Below are 6,463 nucleotides of genomic sequence, written 5' to 3' on the forward strand. Positions count from 1 at the left end.
CTGTCACATATATACATAACTATATTTAACACAGACAAACAAAGACCTACTCTGTACCACATACTTCATACTTTGTAATGACCAACAAGGGAAAAGAATCTGAAAAAATTCTATAAATACATAGATAAATATATTTTTCAGATTCTTTTCCCTTATTGGTTATTACAAAGTATGAAGTATGGTATGGTATACAATAGGTCTTTGTTTATCTATGTTAAATATAACTATATATATATGTTGATCCCAAACTCCCAATTTATCCCTTCCCCCTACCTTTCCCTTTCAGTAATCATGTTTGCTTTCTAAGTCTGTGAGTCTATTTCTGCTTCATAAATAAGTTCTCAAATCATTTTTTATATTCCACATATTCATGATAGCATATGATATTTGTCTTTCTCTGTCTGGTTTACTTCACTTAGCATAATAATCTCAAAGTCCGTCAATGTTGCTGCAAGTGACATTTCATCCTTTTTCTGTCTGAGTAATATTCCACTATATATGTAAACAAGACATTTTCTTTATCTCTTCATCTATCAGTGGACATTTAGGTGCTTCCATGTCTTGCCTATTGTAAACAGTGCTGCTACAAACAGGGATACAGCTACCTTTTTGGATTAGAGTTTTGTCCAGATATATGCCCAGGAGTCGAATTGCTGGAACATATGGTAGCTATATATTTAGTTTTTAAAGGAATCTCCATACTGTTCTCCATAGTGGCTGCACAATTTACATTCCTATCAACAGTGTGGGAGGGTTCCCTTTTCTCCACACCCTCTCCAGCATTTATTGTTTGTAGACTTTTTGATGATGGCCATTCTGACTGGTATGAGATACCTCATTGTAGTTTTGATCTGCACTTCTCTAATAATGAGGGATGTTGAACATCTTTTCATACACTTTTTGGTCATCTATTTGTCTTCTTTGGAAAAATGTCTATTTAGATCTTTTGCTGATTTTTTTTTAATTGAGTTTTTTGTTTGTTTTTGTTGTGGTTGTTTTACTATTGAGCTACATGAGCTGTTTGCGTATTTTGGAGATTAAATTCTTGTCAGTTGCTTCATTTGCAAACATTTTCTCCCATTCTGAGGATTGTCTTTTCATATTGTTTATGATTTCCTTTACAGTGTAAAAGCTCTTAGTTTAATTAGGTCCTATTTGTTTATTTTGTTTTTATTTTCATTATGTTAGAAGGTGGATCCAAAAAGTTTGTGCTGCTAAATATGTCAGAGTATCCTGACTATGTTTTCTGCTAAGAGTTTTATAGTATCTGATCTTACATTTAAGTTTTTAATCCATTTTGAGTTTATTTTTGTGAATGATGTTCAGTTCAGTTCAGTTCAGTCGCTCAGTCGTGTCCGACTCTTTGCGACCCCATGAATCCCAGCACGCCAGGCCTCCCTGTCCATCACCAACTCCCGGAGTTCACCCAGACTCACGTCCATCGAGTCAGTGATGCCATCCAGACATCTCATCCTCTGTCATCCCCTTCTCCTCTTGCCCCCAATCCCTCCCAGCATCAGAGTCTTTTCCAATGAGTCAACTCTTCGCATGAGGTGGCCAAAGTACTGGAGTTTCAGCTTTACCATCATTCCTTCCAAAGAAATCCCAGGGCTGATCTCCTTCAGAATGGACTGGTTGGATCTCCTTGCAGTCCAAGGGACTCTCAAGAGTCTTCTCCAACACCACAGTTCAAAAGCATCAATTCTTCGGTGCTCAGCCTTCTTCACAGTCCAACTCTCACATCCATACATGACCACAGGAAAAACCATAGCCTTGACTAGACAAACTTTTGTTGGCAAAGTAATGTCTCTGCTTTTGAATATGCTATCTAGGTTGATCATAACTTTCCTTCCAAGGAGTAAGCGTCTTTTAATTTCATGGCTGCAGTCACCATCTGCAGTGATTTTGGAGCCCCCCAAAATAAAGTCTGACACTGTTTCCACTGTTTCCCCATCTATTTCCCATGAAGTGATGGGACCGGATGCCATGATCTTCGTTTTCTGAATGTTGAGCTTTAAGCCAACTTTTTCACTCTCCACTTTCACTTTCATCAAGAGGCTTTTTAGTTCCTCTTCACTTTCTGCCATAAGGGTGGTATCATCTGCATATCTGAGGTTATTGATATTTCTCCCAGCAATCTTGATTCCAGCTTGTGCTTCTTCCAGTCCAGCATTTCTCATGATGTATTCTGCATAGAAGTTAAATAAGCAAGGAGACAATATACAGCCTTGAGGTACTCCTTTTCTTATTTGGAACCAGGCTGTTGTTCCATGTCCAGTTCTAACTGTTGCTTCCTGACCTGCATACAAATTTCTCAGGAGGCAGATCAAGTGGTCTGGTATTCCCATCTCTTTCAGAATTTTCCACAGTTTATTGTGATCCACACAGTCAAAGGCTTTGGCATAGTCAATAAAGCAGAAATAGATGTTTTTCTGGAACTCTCTTGCTTTTTCCATGATCCAGCAGATGTTGGCAATTTGATCTCTGGTTCCTCTGCCTTTTCTAAAACTAGCTTGAACATCAGGAAGTTCACGGTTCACGTATTGCTGAAGCCTGGCTTGGAGAATTTTGAGCATTGCTTTACTAGCGTGTGAGATGAGTGCAATTGTGCGGTAGTTTGAGCATTCTTTGTCATTGCCTTTCTTTGGGATTGGAATGAAAACTGACCTTTTCCAGTCCTGTGGCCACTGCTGAGTTTTCCAAATTTGCTGACATATTGAGTGCAGCACTTTCACAGCTTTATCTTTCAGGATTTGAAATAGCTCAACTGGAATTCCATCACTTCCACTAGCTTTGTTCTTAGTGATGCCCACTTGACTTCACATTCCAGGATGTCTGGCTCTAGGTCAGTGATCACACCATCGTGATTATCTGGGTCATGAAGATCTTTTTGTACAGTTCTTCTGTGTATTCTTGCCATCTCTTCTTAATATCTTCTGCTTCTGTTAGGTCCATACCATTTCTGTCCTTTATCAAGCCCATCATTGCATGAAATATTCCCTTGGTATCTCTAATTTTTTTGAAGAGACCTGTAGTCTTTCCCATTCTGTTGTTTTCCTCTATTTTTTTGCATTGATCACTGAAGAAGGCTTTCTTATCTCTTCTTGCTATTCTTTGGAACTCTGCATTCAGATGCTTATATCTTTCCTTTTCTCCTTTGCTTTTCGCTTCTCTTCTTTTCACAGCTATTTGTAAGGCCTCCCCACACAGCCATTTTGCTTTTTTGCATTTCTTTTCCATGGGGATGGTCTTGATCACTGTCTCCTGTACAGTGTCATGAACCTCATTCCATTGTTCATCAGGCACTCTATCAGATCTAGGCCCTTAAATCTATTTCTCACTTCCACTGTATAATCATAAGGGATTTGATTTAGGTCATACCTGAATGGTCTAGTGGTTTTCCCTACTTTCTTCAATTTAAGTCTGAATTTGGCATAAGAGAATATTTAAATTTCAGTCTTTTACATGTAGCTGTCCAGTTTTCCCAACACTTCTTACTGAAGAGACTGTCTTTTCTTCATTGTATATTCTTGCCTTTTCTGTCATAGATTAATTGACCATAGGTGCATGGGTTTACTTCTGGGCTTCCTATCTTGTCCATTGTGTTTCTGTTTTTGTGTCAGTACTAAACTCTCTTGATGGCTGTAGGTTTGTGAAATAGTCTGAAGTCAGCCTGATTCCTCCAGTTCCGTTTTTATTTCTCAGGATTGCTTTGACTATTCAGGGTCTTTTGTTTTTCCATACAAATGTAAAAATTTTTTGTTCTAGTTCTGTGTAAAACGCCATTGGTAATTTACTAGGGATTGCACTGAATCTGTCGATTGCCTTGGGCAGTATAGTTCTTTTGACAATATTGATGCTTCCAAACCAAGAACATGGTATAACTTTCCGTCTGCTGTGTCATCTTCAGTGAGTCATTGATTGTTCAGTAGTGCATTGTTTTAGCCTCCACATGTTTGTGTTTTTTACAGTTTTTTTTTTCTTGTAGTTGATTTCTAATCTCGTGGTGTAGGGGCTGAAAAAGTTGCTTGATATGATTTCAGTTTTCTTAGATTTATCGAGGGTTGCTTTATAGACCAGCATGTGATCTATCCTGGAGAATATTCTGTGTACACTTAAGAAGAATGTGTATTCTGCTGCTTTTAGATGGAATGGTCTATAAATATGAATTAAGACTATTTGGTCTAATGTTTCATTTAAGGTTTGTATTTCCTTTTTAATTTTCTGTCTGAATGATCTGTCCATTGATGTAATTGGGGTGTTAAAGTCTCTCACTAGTTTTGTGTTACTGTCGATTTCTCCTTTTATGACTGTTAGCATTGCCTTATATACTAAGATGCTCCTATGTTGGGTGCATAAATATTTAGAATTATTATATCTTCTTCTTGAAGAAGGTCGATCTCTTGATGATTATGTAGTGCCCTTCTTTGTCTCTTATAACAGCCTTTGTTTTAAAGTCTATTTTGTCTGAGTATTGCTACTCCAACATTCTTTTGATTTTCATTTGCATGGAACGCTTTTTTCCATCTCCTCACTTGCAGTCTGTATGTGTCCTGTGTCTGAAGTAAGTCTCTTATAGACAGCATATGCTGCTGCTGCTGCTAAGTCGCTTCAGTCGTGTCCGACTCTGTGCGACCCCATAGTCGGCAGCCCACCAGTCTCCTCCACCCATGGGATTTTCCAGGGAAGAGTACTGGAGTGGGGTGCCATTGCCTTCTCCACTACATGAACATGAAAAGTGAAAGTGAAGTTGTTCAGTCGTGTCCGACTCTTCGCGACCCCATGGACTGCAGCCTACCAGTCTCCTCCACCCATGGGATTTTCCAGGCAAGAGTACTGGAGTGGGGTGCCATTGCCTTCTCTGAGACAGCATATATGCAGGTCTTATTTTTGTATCCATTCTCCCAGTCTGTGTCTTGGTTGGAACATTTAATCCTTTTATGTTTAAGATAATTTTCAATATATATATTCCTTTTTCCATTTTGTTAATTGCTTTGGATTTGATTATGTAGATTTTTTTCCTTCCCTTCCTCTTTTGCTGTCTTCTCTTATTATCTGATGACTATCTTTAGTGTTGTGTTTGGGTGGTTTTTCTTTTGTGTACGTGTGTCTATTGTAAATTTTTGGTTTGTGGTTATCATATGGTTTTGATACAGCAGTCTCTCTCTATATATACACAAGATTGTTTTAATTTGCTGGTTTCTTAATTTCAAATGCATTTCTCATATCCTTCATTTGTACTCTGCTTACAATTGCTGGTTTTGATATATCTGTGCGTGGATGATTCCCTGCCTTTACTGTATGTTTGTCTTTACTGGTGAGCTTTCCCATTTGTAATTTTATCATTTCTATTGTGGCCAATTCTTTTCCATCCAGAGAAATTTCTTTAGTGTTTGCTACAAAGCTGGTTTGGTGCTGCTGAATTCTTTTAGATTTTGCTTGTCTGTAAAGCTTTAAATTTCTTCATCAAATATGAACAAGACCTTTGCTGGTATTCTTGGTTGTAAGTTTTCCCTTTTTATCACTTAAAATATATCATGCCACTTCCTCTGGCCTGCAGAGTTTCTGCTGAAAAATCAGCTGATAAACTTATGGGAAATCCTTGGTATGTTATTTGTTGCTTTTCCCTTGTTGCTTTTGTCTTTAATTTTTGCCAGCTTGATTTCTATGTGGCTTGGTGTGGTCCTCCTTGGGTTTATCCTGCCTGGGACTCTCTGTGCTTCCTGGATTGAGTGAGTGTTTCCTTCCCCATGTTAGGGAAGTTTTCAGCTATTACCTCTTCAAATATTTTCTCAGGCCCTTTTCCCTCTCTCTTCTTCTTCTGGGACCCCTATAATGTAAATGTTGATGCATTTAATGTTGTTCCTGAGGTCTCTGACTGTCTTCATTTCATTCTTTTTTTTAAATTCTATTCCACAGCAGTGATTTCCACCAATCTGTCTTCCAGTTCACTTATTCATTCTTCTGCCTCATTTATTCTGCCAATTCCTTCTAGCACATTTTTTTGTTTCAGTTATTATATTGTTCATCTCTGTTTGTTTATTCTTTAAAGGTTCTAACTCTTTATTAAACATTTCTTGCATTCTCTTGGTCAGTGCCTCTATACTTTTTCCAAGATCTTGGATCGTTTTTGCTGTCACTACTCTGAATTCTTTTTCAGGCAGATTGCCTCTCTCGCTTCACTTAGTTGTTGTTCCGCAATTTTATTTTATTCCACATTTCTCTGCTGTCTCATTTTGTCTGACTTTCTGTGTTTGTCATCTCCGTTCCTCAGGATGCAGCACTGTAATTCTTCTTGGTTCTGGTGTCTGCACCCTGATGGGTGAGGCTGGTCCAGGGGCTTGTGCACGATCCTGGTGGGAGGAATTGGTACCTGCCCACTGGTGGATGGAGCTGGATCTTGTGGCTCTGGTAGGCAGGACCTTGTCAAAGGGTGTGTTTACATACTGCTGTTAGCTCAGGA

The 6,463-nt window shown here is 38.5% G+C and overlaps 1 protein-coding gene across 1 annotated transcript in view; it reads right to left on the reverse strand.

Annotated features, from left to right (window-relative positions):
- Positions 1-6,463, reverse strand: part of ARHGEF38 (Rho guanine nucleotide exchange factor 38) — a 150,507-nt gene that overhangs the window by 121,452 nt on the left and 22,592 nt on the right. The gene's annotated exons all lie outside the window — the stretch shown is intronic.

This window comes from Bubalus bubalis, chromosome 7 (assembly GCF_019923935.1).
Source record: "Bubalus bubalis isolate 160015118507 breed Murrah chromosome 7, NDDB_SH_1, whole genome shotgun sequence".
Taxonomy (NCBI): domain Eukaryota; kingdom Metazoa; phylum Chordata; class Mammalia; order Artiodactyla; family Bovidae; genus Bubalus; species Bubalus bubalis.